At 38.9% G+C, this 22,497-nt stretch overlaps 1 protein-coding gene across 3 annotated transcripts in view; it reads left to right on the top strand.

Moving 5' to 3' along the window:
- Positions 1-1,743: 1,743 nt before the first annotated feature.
- PAFAH1B1 (platelet activating factor acetylhydrolase 1b regulatory subunit 1) overlaps positions 1,744-22,497 on the top strand; it is an 87,075-nt gene continuing 66,321 nt past the window's right edge. Inside the window, exon 1 of one of the 3 annotated variants that reach the window (XM_021704461.2) lies at positions 1,744-1,824. The gene's annotated coding sequence lies outside the window, so the exon portion shown is untranslated. Of the gene's footprint in view, positions 1,825-2,370; positions 2,653-8,668; positions 8,702-22,497 lie in introns of those variants that run through there. The other 2 variants (XM_021704462.2, XM_021704463.2) reach the window with 2 other exon arrangements.

Raw genomic sequence — 22,497 nt, 5'->3', positions numbered from 1 at the left:
TTTGACTTCCTTCCCTGCCTTCATGAAGAAAAACCCAAGCCCTCCAGACAACCAACCCTCACTCATGCTCTTCCTGAACACCTCCAGGGATAGAGACAACCTTCCTCTGGAAAAGTGAACTTGCTTTGGTATCAAGCAACAGAAATGGTTACATGAGTTACCTAGGATTCCCCATTAAGGACTATATATCACACATGCAGCATCACCTCCCCATTTCTCACAGAAGCCTTATAAGTTAGCTATTTCATTAGGTCTGTTTTATAGAGAAACCCAGGCCAGAGAGTAATTTAGCAAAGGTTGCACTTCTGGTAAATGGCTGATCCAGACTTCATACCCAAGTTATCTCTTTCATTAACCCAGTTGCTTCTCAAAGTCAGTGTATGATTTACCTACACAGGGAATTAATAAAATCAATAAACAAAAGCCTAAACCTATGTTTTAGAAAACGAGTTTCCTTGGAAAATATAAATTAAATAGATAATCATACTAGGTACCACTTATTAAGAAAATATTCCATATTGAAAGGTTCAGAACTTCAAATCTAGCCTATTTTTATTTTAAATTTTAGTTAACATACAGTGCAGTATAAATCTGGCCTATTTTAAATCAAATATCTCCGTGTGGAATAAATAGACTGCAAATCCCCAAGACTTGTCATCAGTATATAAACCTATAATTTAGCAAACACACACACACACACACACACACGCACATACAGGCAGGCGTGAGCACCTTCTGAGGATAAAGTTCCAGGTCTTTCTTTGGGTGTCAATTTTGAGACTTCAAGTGTCTCAAACGTGTGTGTGACTAAGGAAAAAAATAGCTGAATCATGTCTAAAAGCGAATCCTCCCAATTAAAAATCTATAATAAAAAATAAAACAATTGGGCTTTCCATCAGCCTTTTAACCTCAACAGCTCTTCTCTCCAAACCAACCCAACCTACTTCCCTCCTCTTTGCCCCCACCAAACTGGGAAATAAACCTTAAGGCCGGAGGTAGAAGGGGCCACAGCTTGGCCTGGGCTCCACATTATTCTGAAGCCTATCGGGGCCCGGAATCCACGGGTCCCAACGGGTCCCCGCTGTTGGCGGAGAGAAACGGGGAGAGCTGTTTGTGGGCAAAAGCAGGGCGGGGAGGTGAACACAGCCGGAGCTCACGAGGTGCCTGAACCATCACACGAGGGTCTAGGAAAAGGGAACCCAAGGTTACAGAGGCGAACAGAACGCGAGGAGCACCTCCTGCGCAAACTCCTCCGCCCGCCACTCGGTACCGCCAAACCGCACCGCCAGCCCGCGGGGTAAGCGGAAGGCAGCGAGGCTCAGGGCCCGGCCCAGGCCGGCGCATGCGCCGCAGCCCTCTCCGCTCCCGGCCCCCCTCCCCTCTCTCATCCCGGCGGGTCTGGGGCGGCGGCGGTGGCGGCGGCGGCGGCGGCGCGGTGACGTCAGGGCGTTGGGGCAGCTCCTGTGACAGACGGAGCTGGAGCGGCGGGGCGGCGGCGGAGTCCGGCGGCTGAGATAGCGAGTGAGCGAGCGAACGAGCAGCGATCCCAGGGCCCAAGGAGCGAGAAAGAGAAGGAGGAGCGCTCGGGCGCGAGCGAGAAAAGCCGCGAGCGCCAGGCTTGGGCTCGAGCCCCGGAACGGCTGAGGAGCCCGCCCGCTCCCCTCCCCTCCCCCTCCCCGGGACCGGGCCCAGCGCGCCATCCTCCCCCTCCCTCCTTCCCTCCCTCCCTCCTTCCTCCCTTTCCTCTCCCTCTCCCCCTCCCCCGCCGGTGGATGGGAGTGAAGGACGGAAGAGGCCCTGCGGAGGCGGCGGTGCAGCGCTCCGGTAAGGCGGCGAGGGGGTCTGTGCCCTCCCCTCTGTCTTCTCTACGGCGCTCGGGCGGCTGCGGGCCGGGCCGGGCGGCCTGACGAGGTGGCTGCGCCGGTCCCCTCCCTCCCATTCTCCCCTCCCCCTGCCGCCGCCGCCTCCTCCTTCTTCTTCTCTCCTCGCTCTCAAAATGGCGGCCGCGACGGCCGTTGAGTGAGAGACACGGGAGGAGGGGGGACAGGCCGGGGAGGGCGCTGCCCTCGCTCCCCTCCTCCCCGACCCGCGTTCGGGGGGTGCCGGAGCCGCCGCGACTCCACCCGCGGCCCTCCCCGGGAAGAGATCGCCCTCCTCCCTCAGTGACTTAGCAAGAAAAGTATTCTTGGGTAGGAAGGGCGTGGAGAGCAGGTCGCTCTCTGATCTTGGGGAAAGGGTTTGGCCCTCTTCTCCCTGGCCGCGGAAGGCGAGGGCCGCAGTCCCCACCCCACCCGTGGTTGGCGGCTCGGGGACTATGCTCGGCTCCGCGCGGCCTGGGCACCCATAGGCCTTCAGGCGTTCCGTCCCCCACCTGTCCTTAGGATGGGGTTGACCTGAGGAGGATGGCCCACCCCTTCCCTGGTCCTTCTGTGCGGCGGTCCAGCCTCTACACCCGCTAAAGAGCGGTCCGACCTTCCGAACCATCCGCCGCATCCACCCACCGAATCAGGCAGGTTTTTCTTTTCTACCCCTGGCTCCTGAGACGGGAGTTGCCTTTTGACGTTGTAACACAGCTTCGAGGCCCTCAGCCATTCCCCTTCATCTAATCTCACCACTCCTTTAGGAAACGCAGTGCCGCCTTTAGTCTCCCAGGTGAGAAAATAGAAAATGTCTTTGAGGTGGTGGGCAAATTTTAACTCTCTCAACAGAGAAGAGGAGTAGGTTTTCAATATTTTAGATAAGAGAGAGCAAGGTGCCTTGGCTTTATTTGTTTTTCCACCTTTCTTCAGTGACTTAGCAAGAAACTCCCTGGGAGGAGGGCAGGAAATTTTCTTTTGGGGTTGGCGTTTGGGTCCAAATTACATCAGTCCTTTGGTTAAGAATTTGTGCTTTTGAAGAGAAGAACCAGATTTGTGGTTTCATTCTCAATGGGCGATGTCATGCCAAGGTCCCCCCCCCCCTTCCTTAAGAGGCATTCGGGAGAGAATAAAGATATTACTGTTATCCCGACCTCTACTTTAACACATAGTCCTCAAGATTCATAACGCTTTAAAGGCTAAACAAAAAATTTATGCCATTTTTGGTAATTCTATTTTGGTTGGGAGGTGGGTTGTTTTGTGTGAATTTCATTTTGAGTCTAGGGCGGAGGAGAGAGCTTGGGCCTTTCATACCAATAATGTCATCCCTCCTCCTTTGCCACAGTAGTATTTGCTTAAAATTGTGTGTGTGTGTGTGTGTGTGTGTGTGTGTTTTCTGCAGCAGGGCTTGATTACTGCAGGGTTCAGTCTTTTAATCAGGAAAATTTCCTGCCTGAGTATGTCGGCAGTGATATAATGTTGAATAAAAAGCTTTTACTTAAAAAATTCTGATTTGCTTCTAAGACATCAGCTAGCTTTTAATATCTCATGGGTATCTTTCAAGACACAGTTTTCCAAAATAACTGGCAATTGCAAGTTGCAGTTTTTATTAAAGCATAAGTGTAGTCTGTATTTAGGGTGATTTATTCTTTCATGTTCTATTATAAATGATCATTGTTTGGATTGTTCAGAAGGGGAGGATCTCTTAAAACAAATTTGAAGCTGTTATTTTTTTTTATAAATCAGAGAAAGGAACCCAATTTTTCACCAGATATTCCTGTATATATTGATTTTGTTAGCGATAATCCTATTTTGGTACCCATCCCCTCCCCTTTTAAAAATGGGCTAATATTTGTGGATGCTGTGAACAGCCATTGAGCTGAGGAGACTGGGTGGAGTAAGAGAGCAGAAGCTGTGAAATGCTAGATTGCCCTTTCATAGCATTTTTCTTTTGCTTATGTTTTGTAAGGTTATTGGATACTAATTGGTGCTACAACAAAGGTATTTCTCTGTAGTAAATTTTAAAATCTGATGTTTTTAGTTTCCAACATTTTTGCAATTGGGGTAAAAAGCAATGTCCCTGCTCTAAAGCAGACACTTATTGTCTCTCTGTATTTGTGTATATATACACACACACATATATACAACCCGTGTTAATGTTTTTTTTTATTGTTTTAGTCAAGTAAATGTAAGTTAATGAATGCCAGAAATATTGGGCAAGAAATAGTAATAGAAAATATGGCAAAAATCTAAGAATACTATAGATGTTTTCTTTTACTGTAGTTTGCATTGGAACAGTAAATCTGATTTTTTAATAATATCAAAGATGAGTAAAAAAGGATAAGATAATTTGTGTTAAAGGCGATTTATAAAGGTTTTCTTCTTGTGTTGTCCCTTGAAAGGGACCTTTTGTAAGGTACTACCACAAGAGAGGGTAGGTCACTTTAATGTCTTCCATCAAGCATTCATGTGAATAGACATCTTCAAAAGAATGTCAGATTCATATGGTAAATGTGATTTTGATGAGACTTAAGACTGTTTGTCAGTGTATGATATATTTTCACACTTTTGTTATTTTTAATGTGATTAGAAGGTAGAAGGGTTCATATGGTGAGGAATGAGTAAGGTAGAGAATGATAATTCACTGTTATGTGACATATTCCCATTCTAGTATTTGAAGGTATAGAAGTGCACTAAGAGTGGTGATTTTTCAGTAGACTATTCATTGATCAGGAGCTTAAAATAATTTGACTTATGAGAGCTTTAGTTCCAAATATGTATCTGTGGATGTTTCTGATACACGTGACAGGATCTTTTGCTTAATTTGGAGATCAGTTTTTAAAATTCTTCATAATCCTATATTTATAAAACTTTTAATGAGATTGGGATAGATTTCATTTTTTTAGTAGAATTATTTGGTATGTATTTTTCCAGTTAAAATAACTTTAGAATATTAGAAATTTGGAGATGTTTCTGGAAGGGAAAAATCAGTATCATAACTTTTCTTTTTCTAAGCTAGAACATCCATGTTTCATTGTCTCTATTTTTTCAATGTAAATGTTTCCCTTTTGTGTACTAAATAATATGTATGTCAATACATACTACACATACACACACATATACGTGCATGTATACACCTTGTGGCTCATATTTTAGGTATTCAAGAAAAAATAGGACCTTACTTTTTGTTTACATATGGCTCACCTTACAACTTGTCATCTTAATAAACAAGCCATAGAAACTATGGAAGTTGACAACAGTATGGAGGTGTCTTTAAAAAACAGACTCAAAGCAAAATCTTAGGGCAATCAGAACGAATTTTCCAATTCTTTCCCTTGAGTTCTACAATAGTGAGTCACATACTCTTTTGCCAAAGGGACTTAGGGCTCAGTTGGTTTTAAACTGAGCTGGCCAATGTCTGCTGTGGTCCTAGAAGAGATTTTTTTATTCATGTCTAAGTCTCTATTTTGAAAATATTTCATTATGACAGGTAACCTGTTTTCATGTATGTTGGAAAGAGAAATAGTTAAATGTGAAGTGGAAATTCTTTGTCACTGTTCTTAAGTCTTCTACAATAGGACTGTAATTGTTTTTACTTAAAATGTTGCTCTATTTAAAATAAAACTAATGGTATGCAATGAGTTCTGAAAAGATAAAGGAAAAAAAAAGATGAAAACCTGTTCTCCTGAACTTGTTTAGCTGTAGAGTGAATCTTAGTTGTAAAGGCCAAGTGTTTTGAGAAATCTGTATTCATGAACAAAAATGTTATAATATATGAGCCTAATAATGAACTGCAATTAAGGCTTTTTGGATTGTTTTAGCTTTGTTGCTGGTTTGGCATGACATTTTCAGGTAGTTATTTAAATAGAACCTTGGTTTATGTGTCTAAACTCCTATGTGTATAATTTTTAACCTTGCCATGGCAGTTAGATATAACTGATATTTGTGAAATGCTTTATACTCGTGGATGCAGGCATCATAAGTGCTTACTATTTTGATTTATTGTTTTCTCTTTAAAAGATGGTGGCTTTGGTTGAAATGTCCCTAGGTAGGATTGATCTGTGCATTAAGGATATTTCTGGAAAGGTATCCTCTAAAGTTACTGTCATTTAACATTGTCATAAACGTTTCTCTGGAACTTTGTAAATATATTGAATGTGGTACTCATTTTCATTTTTTTCTGCTACTTTTGGAGGCAGATTTGTGTTTTTATGGGTGAGAAAACTAAAATTTAGAGAATGTCTTTCCCTAAGGTCACATGTTGGGGTAGCAGCTAGATTGAGGAAAATATAGGAATTTAACCACTTGGGTATTGCCTTGCATGATTTCTTATTCTTTTGACAAAATGGACCCTTTTTATGACTATTCTTGTGTTTGTGAATTTCTTCCTTTTCTAAAATGGTGAAAGTCCATTAGCATTTATTGTCTGCATCATTTAAATTGGCATTTATTAACATACAGTCTTGTATTGTTAACTATTTTGCTTGCATAAGGCCTTAGGCATTTGAGGAGGGACTCCCAGAGAGTGCCTGATACTGCTTTACAGTAGTATTAATAAGTAAATAAATACTTGTTGCATACATGCTGGTAGTATTAATAAGCAAGTGTTAATAAATTAATGTTAAGTATTAAATTAATATTTAAGCAAATATACATAAGTTGTAGTAATAAGTAAATAAATATTTGTTGTAATAGATTGAATGCAGGGTTATGTGAAAGGAAATGTGCTAAGCTATAGTTCTTTGTAATAGCTGACTTCCAGTGATCTTTCAGGAATTGAGGTGAAGGAGGGAGAAGTGTTCATACTTCCTTTAAAGGGATTTTATGTTGTTCCAGGGAACAGGGTCACACTCCCGACATACCTATCAGGGCCACAAAATTCTCATCCATAAGAAGTGAATTAACCCACCTGGACGCATTACGTTTGCATCTTGTAATTATTTGTTTTTTGCATTTTTATTATGTGTTCTTTGAGCTCTTATGTGTTGACAAGAATTACTGACAGTTAACTAAGGCTGTTAACAAATTTTCTGAGAGACTGTCCTTTGATAACAGTGAAATTAAGAATCTGGGAAATTTTCAAGGACTTTAATTTTTAAATGCATAGAAAATTTTATGTTTATTAAGATTTTGCATATTGATTAATCCACTTTAATAAGTCTATGGCAAAGATAGAAAGATGTTTTGTGATATTAGTGTTCTGTATGCTTAAGGCATATTTTATTCATCTTTCCATATTTGTTTTTATTTTATCAAAAATAGGCTGACTGCAGGATGCCTGGCTGGCTCAGAAGAGTGTGTGACTCTTGATCTCGGGTCATGAGCTTGAGCCCCACATTGGGTGTAGAGATTACTTAAATGAATAAATAAAATAAAAACTTTAAGAAAAAATATGCTGACTGCCAAAAAAGGGAAGATGAAGATGAGTCAGTTTTATTATTTGGTTTTTTGTTGCTAATTTTTATTTTTTAAGCCTTATCACAGAAAACAGATTAAGCTATTGACTAAAACCATATCTGAATATTTTAGTAGTCCTAATTCCACAATTTGCCAGCTATGTTCTTTGAGCAGAAGCTTCAGTTTTCTTATCTATAAGTGGAGATAATGTTGACAGTATCTAACTCAGAGAATAATGGCTACTATTGAATGAAGAATGGCCTATAAATCCTTCAGTAAATGATTTTTTTTATTGTTAGAGACTTTTTAAAGGAGAATTTAACATACAGTTAATCAAATAAGTAGTCAATATATTAATATAGTAGGGTTTTTTTTTTTTAAGATTTTATTTATGTGAGAGAGAGAGCATGGAATGGAGGGGCAGAGGGACAAGCAGACTCCCTGTTGAGCAGGGAGCCGGATGCCAGGTTTGATCCCAGGACCCTGAGATCATGACCTGAGCCAAAGTCAGACACTCAACTGACTGAGCCCCCACAGGGACCCCTTAAGTGTATTTCTTTTTTTTTTTTAAATATTTTATTTATTTATTTGACAGAGAGAGAGAGAGCGAGAGCAGGAACACAAGCAGGGGGAGTGGGAGAGGGAGAAGCAGGCTTCCTGCCGAGCAGGGAGCCCTATGCGGGGCTCAATCCCAGGACCCTGGGATCATGACCTGAGCTGAAGGCAGACGCTTAACGACTGAGCCACCCAGGCACCCCCCTTAAGTGTATTTCTTAAGAATTAATGTTAGGGATTTTTTTTTTTCTCTTTGGTATTCGTTATGTGTATCTGAAAACCAGTGATGTGTTCATAGTTTTTTTTTTTTTAGGATTGTATGTATGTATGTATGTATGTATTTAGAGAGGCTTGTGCAGAGGGAGAGAGAGAATCTGAAGCTGACTCCACACTGAGTTTGGAGCCTGATGCAGACTTGATCTCACCGCCCTGAGATCATGACCTGAGCCCAAATCAAGAGTCCCACACTCAACCGACTGAGCCACCTAGGCACCCCTCAAAGTTTCTTAATAGGCAAAGAGTGCTATGTAAATGAGTGCCAAATGGAATAATTCATTTTTTTTAATGTAAAAGTATGTTGCAAATAAGCATTTTATTTAAACTGTAAAGTATGGTTTACATCTTTAACAATCAGAACATTTTTGTACTTTTAAATATTATTAATTTAATTTAAATTAATTTAAACACATTTTTCCTGTGTTTTTTTTAATAAAGTTTTGTTGTTGTTGTTGTTTTAAGATTTTATTTATTTATTTGACAGAGAGAGAGAGACAGCGAGAGAGGGAACAGAAGCAGGCTTCCCGCCGAGCAGGGAGCCCGATGTGGGGCTCGATCCCAAGACCTGGGATCATGACCTGAGCCGAAGGCAGATGCTTAACAGCTGAGCCACCCAGGTGCCCCTAAAGTTTTTATTTTGGAATAATTTTAGATTTACAGACAAACTGTGAAGATAGTGCGGAAAGTTCATACACCCTGGACCCAATTTTCCCCGTTGTTAACATTTTAATTTTTGAGGTACATTTGTCAGTCTTTGTATTTACTGTTACCTAAACTCCAGACTTTATATGGATTTGACTAGTTTTTCCATTATTGTCCTCTTTCTGTTCTAGATCCAGCCCAGGGTACCATATTACATTTGGTTATGCCTCTTCTGGCTTGTGACAGTTAATTGGTTCCTTGTTTCTCATTACCTTGACAGTCTTGAGTAGTACTCGTCAGGTATCCAGTAAGATGTCTCCCAAACTGGGTTTGTGTGGTGTTTTTTCAATAGACTGGGGTTAAGGGATTTGCGGAGAAATACCACAGAGGTGAAGTGTATTTCTCATCATATCATGTCTAGGGCTATATGATACACACAAAACATCCCTGGTGGTGTTAACCTTCATCATTTAGTTGATATAGTATGTGCCAGTTTTCTCTACCCTAAAGGTATTTTTTCTTTCTCCTACTTTATCCTTTGGAAGCTAGTCAAGTTCAGTGTTTAGGAAGGGGGCAGTGTTTACATGTGTTAATTGGAGTTCTTCTGTAAAATAGATTCATCTCCTCTCCCCCATTTATTAAAACAATTTACATTTTTGACTATCAGAAAAATTTTGTTTAGAATCTTAAATATTAAATCAAATAACCTAAATTTTGCCTGGTTTTCTAAACAGTATTGTAACTATAGTTTGGAAACTAAAGATCAAAGAAAAATTTTGAAGAAATATATTTAAGTGTATTATATATCCCTCTAGAAATTATTCTGAGAGTAAAATTCAGTGTTGGGATTTTAGAGAAGAGCTCCCCATTTCTCCATTTGGGGCTTGTTTAGAGGGAGACTGCTGTGATCTGAGAAGCAAAGCAAATAGGGTATCTTAGTTCATTGATTCTTTCCTAGTATTTGAATATTCCAAATAATAAATTTTAAATAGTGCAGCAGAAAACAGAACATTTTGACTGATTAGACTCTTACTTTCAAAACAGAACTGGTAAATCCATGTCCTGTCCTAAAAGATATTATTTTATATTAAGGAGAATTTATAATTTGAGAGTAAGATTATTTTTGAGAATTGCAGTTACTACATTCTTTATATCTTGCCCTTCCATTGTAACACTTGTATAGAGACTTGCATTGGTTTTCTATTAAAAAAAAAAAAAAATCCTGGGGCATCTGGGTGGCTCAGGCTCTTGATATTAGCTCAAGTCTTGATCTCAGGGTTGTGAGTTCAAGCCATGCGTTGGGCTCCATGCTGGGCCTGGAACCTACTTAAAAAAATAAAAATTAAAAAATAAAAATTTTAAAAATACCCAACACCATTAGATATATTTCTCTTCTAAATTTTCATCAGTTTTTTTGGTTGTTTTTTTTTTTTTTTTAGAGGTGCCTGGGTGGCTCAGTCAGTTAAGCGTCTGACTCTTGTTTTTGGCTCAGGTCATGATCTCAGGGTCGTGGGATCGAGCCTTGCCTTGGGCTCCATGCTCAGTGGGGGCTGTTTGAGATTCTTTCTCTCCCTTTCCTCTTGCACTCTCACTCTTTCTCTCTAAAAACAAATCTTTAAAACAAATAAATTTTCATCAGATTTTCTGTCCAGCAGACACTTATTTAGCTAAATTATATCCCAAGTACTAAGGATACAAACATGATTGTCAGTCCCTGCCCTTGAAGGTCTTAAAGTATATAAACACATAATTTAATATGCAAAGGTAGCATAACACTGCTATAATCAAAATACGTACTTGGTGTGATGAGGGCCCAGACTGTTCAAGGAAGTCTTCACAAAGGTGTTGAACATTTTTGAAGAAATCCTGTCACGTTGTTTGGGGTTCCAGGCAGAGGAAGTGATTTATACCCAGTCTCATGAGTACAGCTTGGTTGGTGAGGAAAGTTCCAAGTAGTTCAGTATGGCTGGGTTCATGAGTTAGTATAGAGGAGCTGATCTGGCCTGATTACCTTGATCTGGCCTGTAAAGCAGGGTGTTAATGGACCATCTTCACCAGAGGTAGGTTTTTATCTGTTAAAAATGTAAATTTCCAGGCTCCATCATAGACTTAAGAAAGAGTTGAAGCAGGACCAAGGTTGGGGAAGGTTTTTTGGTTATTGTTTTTTGTGTGTGTTTTAACTGGATAACCAGTTAGGTGTACTGGAGACTTGAGTCCTAAAACACTTGGTGTTTTTTTGTTTCATATGTCTGCCAGTGTAATTAATAATAGGAAATTTTTGTTTCTTATTGCTCACTAACCTTATGAAGAATTAAAAAATTGATTCTGTCATCAGGATGTATTCAGTGCAGTCTGTTGTAGGAACCATGATGAGGTACTAGAAGGTGCTCCAGACTGGGGACAGCAGTAGAATCATAAAGGTCACAAAGTGGGGAGAGGGAAGACCTGACCTACATTACATGATGCTCAGTGTTACTGGAGTGTGAGCAAAGTGGGACCTGATTAGAAATGAGACTTGAAAAGTGGGCAGGGATCAGATACTCATCAAAGGCCTTATAAACTATTCTGAAGCATGTGGACTTCAGGAAGTAGGGAGGCATCATAGTTGAGTGATGAAGAGCCCCCCCCTATGGAGCCCAGGTGCTGGGTTCAGCTTTCAGCTCTGTTGCTTACATAACTGTGTTATCTATATTTTACACACGTGTGTGCGTACACACACGTGCACACTATATAAAGGCTAGTTACTTAAATTCTCATAAGGAGTTATGAGGAGTAAATGAACACTTGTAAAACACTTAAAAGCAGTGACTAGCATATAGTAAGTGTTATATAAATATTAAGTAAAAAAAATAGGGGGCCGAGGGGCGCCTGGGTGGCTCAGTCGTTAAGCATCTGCCTTTGGCTCAGGTCATGATCCCAGGGTCCTGGGATCGAGCCCCACATCGGGCTCCCTGCTCTGCGGGAAGCCTGCTTCTCCCTCTCCCACTCCCCCTGCTTGTGTTCCCTCTCTCACTGTGTCTCTCTCTGTCAAATAAATAAATAAAATTAAAAAAAAAAATAGGGGGCCGATGAAGGTTTTGTTTTTAGGTAGAGAAGTGATATGGTCAGATTATATCTTAAATAGATGGTTCTGCAAGCTGTGTAGAGGATAGATGTTAACAGCCCAAGACTGGATTTTGGCAGACCTGTTGAAATTAGTCCAAGTGAGAGATGATGGTGGTATGCATAGACAAAAGAATAATCCAGCAAATGTTGAGGTAAACTTGGCAGATCAAAGTAATCGGTTATAGAGGAATAAAGTCAAGAGTCAAGATTGACTCCCACATAAAGTATTATTTCTAACATTTCTAAAGCAATACTTTTTAAAGTACTTTTGATCTTAGATATTCTCTGTGCTAGTGGTATTTGAAGCTTTGGGGGTATATTGTGATGGTTCCATAAAAATGAGAACTAATGGCCTAAGATAGTTTTTAATTTCTCTAGATTAATAGGCCGTTGTTTTTTTCTAGGTAGAGATAAATTTCTCTTTAAGGATATACTGTTATGGGGGCATTGTTAAATGTCTGCCTTAGGCTCAGGTCATGATCCTAGGGTACTGGGATCGAGCCCTGCCCGCATTGGGCTCCCTGCTCAGCGGGGAGCCTGCTTCTCCCTCTCCTGCTCCCCCTGCTTGTGTTCCCTCTCTCGAGTTCTTTCACTGTTAAATAAATAAAATAAAATCTTTAAAAAAAAAAAAAGAGATATACTGTTATGCAGAAAACTCTTATTTAGGTCAATTCCAAAGAGCCAGAAGGCTTGAATAATAATTTTGTTAGGTGTTTTTTATGTTATATCTTTATGTTGAGATTTATGATTATAAAGATAATAGCTAGCACCATGGCGTAATAGTTTAAAAAATTTGAAGTGACTGTTTAATCATTAAAATCATTAAAACTTGGGCGCCTGGGTGGCTCAGTCGTTAAGCGTCTGCCTTCGGCTCAGGTCATGATCCCAGGGTCCTGGGATCGAGCCCCGCATCGGGCTCCCTGCTCGGCGGGAAGCCTGCTTCTCCCTCTCCCACTCCCCCTGCTAGTGTTCCCTCTCTCGCTGTCTCTCTGTCAAATAAATAAAATATTAAAAAAAAAAATTAAAATCTGGTAATTCTGTTATATCCAATTTTTTTCATTGTTTATGAAAATATGGTAATAAACCTTAATAGCCAGAATATTTAATCACTTACTCATTTCTTGGGTATATCTTAGCTCCCTGCTCCCCTCTCTATTTCTAGATTTGTTAGATTGGGGGGGCTATTTTATTATTACTATTATTATTATTATTATTATTAATTCCAGTATAGTTAATATACAGTGTTACAGTAGTTTTAAGTATAAGGATTTGTCAGATTTTAAGAATGGCTCTTTGTTTTTACCATTCAAATGGTTTTATAAAAAGGGGGGGAAACTTGATTGAAAATAGAACTTTTGGATTTGAATTTTCTCTAGATTCTTAGTGATATAATTAAATGGATAGGAAATTTAGTATCCTGATGTAGGTTTTTTTTTTTTTTTTTTTTCCTTTTGTAGTTTTTAAAATCTGGGTCCTGGATTATAGTGATATACATTGTGTATGATATCTGTCACTTAGGTATTGCAGGGCCATTAGGTAGAGGAAATAGCAACATGCACGGGTACAAGCATGAAGAACTATTATGTGTATGCTGGAAAGTAGTTGGGCAGAGGGGATTTGTAGGGTATGTATGGATATGAGGCTGCAAAGGTAGACTGATAGACTTTGTAAATTATATTCTGTATATATATGGTAGACAATTTGGAAGTCAACAAACAGTTCCAAGCAAAGATGAGCATTATGATCAGATGTGTATTTTAGATAGTTTATGTGGGTGGCAGTGAGGGATGTAGATTGGAGTTTGGAGGTCACTTAGGAAACTTTTTCAGGAAAGAATGATTAGTGCTTGAAATAAGATCATGACGGTGAAGGTTACTGATGAGAGAAAGGTTTAGGAGGTAGATGTGGGATACTACATAAAGCAGCCAGATTAATTTTCCTGAACCACAGTTCTGAGAAGTCACTTTGTCAAAAATCAGCTTTTTACTGTCATTAGTGAGCAAAGGGCATGCTGCTGGAAACATGCTATTTAATAGATACCAGCTTAAAACAGATTAGGTACTCAAGGGGTTTTCTTGTGTCCTGGCTCATCTTTTCATCCTTTTTCTTACTGCCTGCCATGTATCCTGTAATTCAGCCTTATGAAGATACTTCCTATTCCTTAAGGTGTTTTCACTGTGCCACTCCCTTCTCTTCCTCGGTGTATACCCTCACCTGTCTGTCTTTCAAATCTGCATACCAAATTTTCCTTTTCCAGGCAACTTTCCCTAATTTTTTTCACCTGAAAGAAATTTTCTTTTCTTCTCAGTTCATAATCTTATGGTATCTGTTACTTTCACTCTTGTTCTAGCTTACATCAAATTTTATGTGATGTATCAAATGAGTTAATGCATTTAAAGAGCCTAGAACAGTACCTGGCACTCACTAAACATTCAGTAAATGTTGGTCATTGTTATTAATGGTGATGATGAAGATGATTAAGATGAATTGATAATGGTAATAGGGCAGTCCACCTTTACTTTCTGTCATCTTGTGATGGCAAAAGTGATTTGTTCTTGTCCTTGGACACTAGGAGAGCAAGGGTCTCTTCTACTTATGTATGTAAAAGTGCAAAAGGTACTGTGCCATATTGCCATTTTTCGAAGTGAAATTACTGTCTCTTCATTATTCCTGAGCTCTGCTGAGGGAATTTAAAATGGCAGGCAGGCTCTTAACACTGATTGTCTCATTAAGTTTCACCACAACTATTTGAGGTGGGTAGTAGAACTCCTTTTATAAATGGGCAAATAGGCTTAGGAAATTTGAAAATTTGCGTAAGGTCACACAGTTTTTAAGTGGCCAGGTTGACATTGGAACCTCCACTACTGGACTCCAAAATTCTACATAGTAGGACTTCAAAAGTGTAGGATTTATTCCTTCAGTGCTTTCATCAGCTTGCTGTTGGAGGCCCTGTGATGGGACCTATACTCAGAATGCTTTTGTTTTTTATTTTACATATCTCCAGTTTAATTTGTTATTTATTTTAATTATGGAATATATCGAACATGCAGGAAAAGTACTTGCAGTGATGTAAAAAAATCCACATAAACTACTACCAGAATTGACAGATGTTAACATTTTGTCATATTTGCTTTAGTTTAAGAAATAAAGCATTATTGGGTGCCTGGGTGGCTCATATGGTTAAGGGTCTGCCTTCGGCTCAGGTCATGATCCCAGGGTCCTGGTATCGAGTCCTGCATCCGGCTCCCTGCTCCGCAGGGAGCCTGCTTCTCCCTCTGCCTCTCTCTGTCTCTGTTTCTTATGAATAAATAAATAAAATCTTAAAAAAAAAAAAAGGAAAGCATTATTGTAGTTGATATCCCTTTTATACCTCTTTCTAATCCGTTACCCCTCCCTCACTCTTCCTAGTGGTAAAGTTCCTCTTCAAGTTTGTATATATCCTTTTGTTCTGTTTTTATACTATAACAGTAAAGTACACATATACATATCCATAAACTATGTATGATAATTCTTAAAATATGGGCGCCTGGGTGGCTCAGTTGGTTAAGCATCTGCCTTCAGCTCCTGGGATCCAGCCTTTCATCCAGGCTCCCTGCTCAGCAGGGAACCTGCTTCTCCCTCTCCCTCTGCCCTTCCCCTCCCCCATGTTCTCTCTCAAATAAAGTTTTTTTTTTTTAATTAAAGATTTTATTTATTTATTTGAGACAGAGAGAATGAGAGAGACAGAGAGCACATGAGAGGGGGGAGGGTCAGAGGGAGAAGCAGGCTCCCTGCCGAGCAGGGAGCCCGATGCGGGACTCGATCCCGGGACTCCAGGATCATGACCTGAGCCGAAGGCAGTCGCTTAAGCAACTGAGCCACCCAGGCGCCCTCAGATAAAGTTTTTAAACAAAACAAAAGAAAACAAAAAATAATGCTTAAAGGGCACCTGGGTGGCTCAGTCAGTTAAGCATCTGACTTTGGCTGGGATTGTGATCTTGGGTTCCTGGGATCAAGCCCCCACGTTAAGCTCCAGCTCAGTGGGGAGTCTGCTTGTCCCTCTCTCTCTCTCTCTCAAATAGATGAATGAAATCTTTAAAAAACAATAATGCTTAAAATTTATATGAATTATATACTGTATATTATTCTACAAATTTTTTTAACCTAACAAAATGTTTTCTAGATATATTACTAATATGTAGATCTAGTTTATTTTGTTATATAAGGTTGTTTCTAAATTTTCATTACAGAAAGTACTTCAGTAAACATGAAGCTGTCTGTAGATAACAAAGAATTATTTTTTATTTTTGCGTTGCAGAATTTATCCTAAGGTTAATTTAAATATTTGTTATTTAGTAATTTGTATGCTTTTAATTGAATAAATAGAATAGATCATATTGTTAGCACTGATATATATATATTTTTTAGACCATAAATTCTTAAATCTTGTTTTTCTTTCTGTCTCTTCAACTATTCAAAAACCCATATTAATCCAGTACTGAGCTAGGATTTACACACTGGTAGGCAGCCTTTAGGCAAAACCAAATCTGTAATTGCATTTCTCTTTCCCTTGCATCGTTAAAAAAATTCTTTTGTGTCAACATTTAAAAATTCGCTATTTTGCATAAAGTCTCCATTTTTGGATTATCCTGAAAAATTAGGAGCTATTGCAACTGTGAGGCGCACATTTTCCCATGGCAGCAGTTGGTCCAGGCAGAGTTGCAGCTGCCCTCCTTTAGATGGGCATAAGCTCGCCAGTGAAACATTACAACCTTCCTTGCTTTTCTCATTTATATTACCTGCGTTCTCTGTAGACCTGTGTTTGTGTTCTCTGCATTCTTGTATAAGTAGCTGTGAGGACACAGTGCAGTTGAAGATCAAAAAGATATTAAGACAGTTTGTAATTCATGAAGTTCTGTACAATGCAAGATATTCACCTTTTTTTTAAGCTGTTATATAGACCCTTGTTCTAGAAAGGTTTTAAGCAGAGGGGTTGAAAACTGGTTTAATCTCCTCAACCATCCTACCTTTCAGCACTGTGTATTTATTAAATACCTTATCCACAGATTACAAGTGGATGGTCCAGGGTTTTCTTTTTAAGTTATCTCTACACCCAAAACAGAGCTCGAACCCACAACCCTGAGATTGTGTTGCACACTCCAGCACGCTCCAATGACGGAGTCAGCCAGGTGCCCCAGGTGGTCCAGAGTTTGGGTCGCAATCATGCTTTTTTCTGATCATTTTATTTTTAATTTTAATTTAACTTATATTAAAAACCCAGTTCTAGGGGTGCCTGGATGTTTTAGTCTGCTAAGTGTCTGACTCTAAAACAGTTCTCCCACTGTTGTCTTTTTTTCTAGCTGATTCACAGTTTTACCTGTTTAGTTTCTGTATTTGATTTGTAACCCATTATTTAAGGCAGTTTATAAAGATGCACATACTACAAAATACCATAGATTAAAAGTGAAGAGAAAGGGGCACCTGGGTGCTCAGTGGGTTGAGCATCTGCCTTCGGCTCAGGTCGTGATCCCAGAGTCCTGGGGTAAAGCCCTGCATCAGGCTCCCTGCTCAGCGGGGAGTCTGCTTCTCCCTGTCCCTCTACCATTCCTCCTACTTGGGCTCTCTGGCTCGCTCTCTCTGTCAAATCAATAAATAAAATATTTAAAATAAAAAATGAAGAGAAAGAAGAAACAAACAAAGGGTAAGATAAAATGTAATCAGAATCTAGGCCAAAAAGGTGTAGCACAATGTACTTGCTACAGGCAGAGCACAAGTTTAACTCTTAGCTTTCTATGAGCTAACAGAATGAAAAAACCTGTTATTTTCACAACGTTCTTATGATAAAAGTAAACTAGTTAATTCAGAAAAATAACTAACCACTGTCAGATTAGAATTTTTCATAGGGGTCTTCATAACGGGGATTATGTATTATCATTACCCTCATCAACATCTCTAAGGTAGATGGTTGTCTAGTCTTTAATTACACTTAATATGGAAAGATCAACCACATGGGAAAGGCAGTCTGAAAAAGTATGTAGATTGTCCTTTGTTGTCTGACCGATGGATAGAATTTCTCTCAACCCAGTCTTCGATACATACTGAGATTGATTTCTTTGGCAAGCACCTAAAGTGCAGATGTTCCGTACATGAAATACAGATCATTTTTATGTAGGATTTAAATATTTTTGTGAAAACCTAGTTTACCCATATAGAATTTGTGTGAGCGCTTGTAGCTTAAGATTCCTCTTAGAAAAAAATTTAAATCTGCTACACGACTGTCTTGTTTGAAGGTACACAGAGCATTATTTTTCCAGAATATCCCCAAATGGTAAAATCATTAAGAAATACACTTAAAAGAAAAAAAGGGCCAATACACAACCTTGTTTTATGCTGCTAGAATTTGCCTCAGCAGAAGACCATTGATAGACTATGGATCAGGATTCATGATAGTTTTTAGCATAGATTAAATGTAAGGAGGTATTGTTTTTTATTTATGTCTGTAATAGAGATGGTCTCTACCCTCAAGAAACATACTAATATATGGCTCTGCCCCTTAAAAATAAGATTTTTTTCTTCATCTGTACTAGAACTACAGTTCTGTATCTTGTTACCTTCACTACTGAATCTTTTGAATTCATTCAAAACCTAGTTTCTGATGACTCCTTGTGTTTGCCATCTTTAGCCTCAACTTTTCAGCAACACTGTATTTTCCAACTGCTTAAAATAATTTTGCATGTCATGTTTTATTCAACATTATTTTTCCTTCTTCCAAAACCTTGCCTCAAAAATTTCTAATCACTTCTGTTTTTTTAGTCTTTTAGTTTATAAAGCTGACTTAGTCTTCAGCTTATGTTATATTCTTGTTATTGCCTTCTTTCCTGTCCCCTCCTTCCCACCTTACTTTTAAACTAGATTGTACTTTAATTTAGGGATAGATTGCATTTTAATCATGTTTAATCTTAAAACCTCTTAGCACAGAGCCTAGCATAATAATCAATGAATGAATGAAAGGATATGTATAGCTCATATCTTCCAATTATATTCAACATATATTAAGTTTCTTATGGACAGGAACGATTTCTTAACATTGCTTTTATGTCATAGGCAGCTTTCCTATGTGCTGAGCTACATGGGACACAGATCTGTATTGTTGGGTTTGAATACTGGGTACCTGGAAGGTCCTCAGTAAACAAATTGAATAATTGACACCAAGAATATAGTTCTGTTATCTGTTATCTGTTTCAGTGGAGGCAAACACTGCTATGGATAATAGCAAACTAGAAATCAGTTCAGACACTGAAGGTTTTCCAGTTGTGTTGTCATAATACCTAGGCAGTTGTCCTTGGATATAAACAGGGGATCTGTCTTTAGGACTAGAGAAGGTCATCTTCAAGGCCAAGAGCAGCAAGTAGTGGACTGTGTCCCCCCCCCAAAAAAAATTCCACTTTTGCTTAATTGCAGTTTGACCATAAAAGCTCTTTTTTTCACATCATTCCCATTGCTCCATCCCAGTCCAGACCTCTGTCATCTTCTACTTCCAGCTTTCCCTTGTTTTAATATCTCTTATGTATTATCTCCAAAACAATCACCATGAAATACCAATTTTAAAACCTTGCTCCCTTGCTTAAGAATTGTAGTGATTTCTGCATTGTCATAATGGACTATTTGCATTAGTTAGTATTCACCAAACCTTATTCCAAAAAAAAAAAAAAAAAGGCACAGAATCTATCTTTGGGGCGCCTGTGTGGCTCAGTCGGTTAAGCGTCTGCCTTTGTCTCAGGTCATATACCAGGGTCCTGGGATGGAGTCCCACATCGGGCTTCTCTGCTTCTCCCTCTGCCCCTCCCCCCGCGCCTGCTCTCTCTTGCTCTCTCTCTCAAATAAATAAAATCTTAAAAAAAAAAAAAAAGCGGTATATATACCGTTATTTGTGTGATTGGAAAACATTAGGAAACTTTTTTCTTATGTTACAGCATTGGATTTGTGCGTGTGTGTGACTTAGTTTTAACTTAAAACATCAGGCTTACAGGGCTGTTGTAGCTATGTCTAATTGTCACCTGAAAATGTAACATTTATAAGCAGAAACCGGAAAAGTAATACACACGTTAGAATGTAAAAAGGTCTTCAATTTTAAAGTTGTAGTATAATCAGTGTTCAGCCTTTAAAAAGAAAAAAATTATATTGGAACCAGCCCCAGCGAGCTGGACTTTGATTTTTGCCTACATTTCAAAATTTGAATTTTTTGGAATTTTAAAAAAGTAGAATGAGAGTAAAGTGATACAGTGCATCTTTAGTTCTGAGGACATGGTAGATTTTTATCTCAGTTTTACTATGATGCCTGTAGAAGTCATTTAGAAACATTTACTAAATACCAATTGTATGTTAATTACCATGATTTAAAAAAAAAAAGAATTACCATGATATTTGATATACAAGGAGGAATATGTCAAGGTTGGAGGCTTTGGAGGAGTGGTGTTGAGATATCTAGGCAGATAATTAGAGTGTAGTGTGAGAATTGTTAAATTGTGTGTATATATACAGACAAGTATGAAATCACAGAGGAGGGAGTTACTCTGTTTGCTTAATTTTTTTGGTTAAAACTAAATAAATCCCTCAAGTTCTGCTATTTATGCTGAGAACTTTGCTAATACTCTTTAAATGGTATTAAGTATTAGGTTGAACCTGTGTAATTGCCATTATTGGCAATTTAATACGGTGAACCCTAATAGTATTTTGGTATGGCAATTAAAACAAAATAAAACACGGTTAATAACTTTTGCCAGTACTTTTGACAGTTGTTGGATAACTGATGTCTTATTAAAATAAAGCCTTGAATATTGAATAAATGTGCATTTTGGAAAACATTGTAAAACGTTCGGCTTGGTTTCTCTTTTTTAAGAAGATAATATGTAGGGGCGCCTGGGTGGCTCAGTTGGTTAAGCGACTGCCTTCGGCTCAGGTCATGATCCTGGAGTCCCGGGATCGAGTCCCGCATCGGGCTCCCTGCTCAGCAGGGAGTCTGCTTCTCCCTCTGACCCTCCCCCCTCTCATGCTTTCTCTACCTCATTCTCTCTCTCAAATAAAAAAAAAAAAATCTTAAAAAAAAAAAAAAGAAGATAATATGTATATGAAAGAATTTCATTAAGTATAAATCGCTATGCAGTTATAAATTATTTTATAATTGCCTGTAACTGTGGAAGTATAGTTAATTAATTTGGAAAGTTTTGCTTTGAAGGCTTGATTCCCTGCAAACATTTTTTGAGTGCCAAGACCCTATGCCTGGTTCTAGAGGCAAAGAAATTCAGTTCAGTGTTTGCCTTCTAAGGAGGTCAGTGTGGTACTGGAGATGGCATATATATATAGTTACTTAGAAAGAATGTGCGACACAAAGTAGTATCATTGATTTTTCAAATTTATCTTTTTTTTAAAGATTTACTTATTTGAGAGAGAGAGAGGGTGTGTGTGAAGGCAGGGGGGGAAGGGGCAGAGGGAGAGGGAGAAAATCCTTTAGCAGACTCCACTGCTGAGCGTGGAGCCTGAAGTAGGTCTCAATCCCAGGACTCCAAGATCATGAACTGAACTGAAATCAAGAGTCAGACTGAGCCACCCAGGTGCTCCTCAAATTTATCTTAAGAGTGGAAACTTTTCCCAAACAACCTTGTATGCAGAAACTCAATATATAAGCAGATAAAAAGAGAGTCTTGCCTACTTGGCCTCCTCTCTGTTCACATTCCTGCTGTTTGAAACCATTGGTGTGGGAGTCAAAAGCAAACCTGGTTTGAATCCTGGTCCTGCCAATATCCAACTGTTTGACCTTGGATACATGACTTCTTCATCTGTTAAATGAGGATATTAGTTTCTTTGTTGGGTATTGTGAGAATTAAACATTGTAGTAAAGAAGCCTAGCATGTAGTGTCAGTAAATGGTTATTAGGGTTATATATATATATGTATACATGATACAGTAAGACTAAAAAAGAGGGAACCTACCTCTGCAAAGGGGAGTGGGCTAGCCAGGGTGGACTTCAGCTTTCAGGCTGAATCTTGAAGGGGAAAGGAAAATTGCAAAACATGGTAAGGGGAGTGTACCCAAAATAAAATATTTAATAATGAAGACTTGAACATGTGGAATGCTGCATCATTATACCTTTCTGGAGATAATGGCTTTACTCGTGTTCTAGGTAGCTTTTCCTTAGATTCTTTGACTCACATTTTAGTATTAGTCTGGGCCAGGCCAGGATGAGAATCACTAACTTTCTTTCGCTAATTGATTAACTAAAGGAAAAAAGTACTCTTAAACCTGAATTTGTAAGCTATGCCTTGGTTATCATGCAATGGTGCATTCATAGGCAAGTCCTTCCTAAATGCAATTGCATTAGTGTGTTGGAAATTAGGATTCTTTATGTCCTCCTCTGAGGTCTTAGTAGGTAGGTAGGATGTTTTGTTTTGTTTTTTGCCTGAGATTGCAGTTAATAGGACTACTGCTATGGATAAATTGCAGGTAGGTATTTACTTTAGATTTTTGGGAAAGAGAGCTAGAAAGTTAGTTTCAAGGAAAAACTAATGAATCATTATTGAATACTTTTTCTCCCTCAACAATGAAGGATTTTCCCTTTTTATAACAGATTTTAGACAAAACATTTCAGTGTGATAGGCTAATAGGGGAGGGGATATTAAACAAAATAGAG

This window comes from Neomonachus schauinslandi, chromosome 15 (assembly GCF_002201575.2).
Source record: "Neomonachus schauinslandi chromosome 15, ASM220157v2, whole genome shotgun sequence".
NCBI classification, from domain to species: domain Eukaryota; kingdom Metazoa; phylum Chordata; class Mammalia; order Carnivora; family Phocidae; genus Neomonachus; species Neomonachus schauinslandi.
The sequence above is the reverse complement of the archived record's forward strand: the minus strand, read 5'-3'. Positions and strand labels throughout refer to the sequence as shown.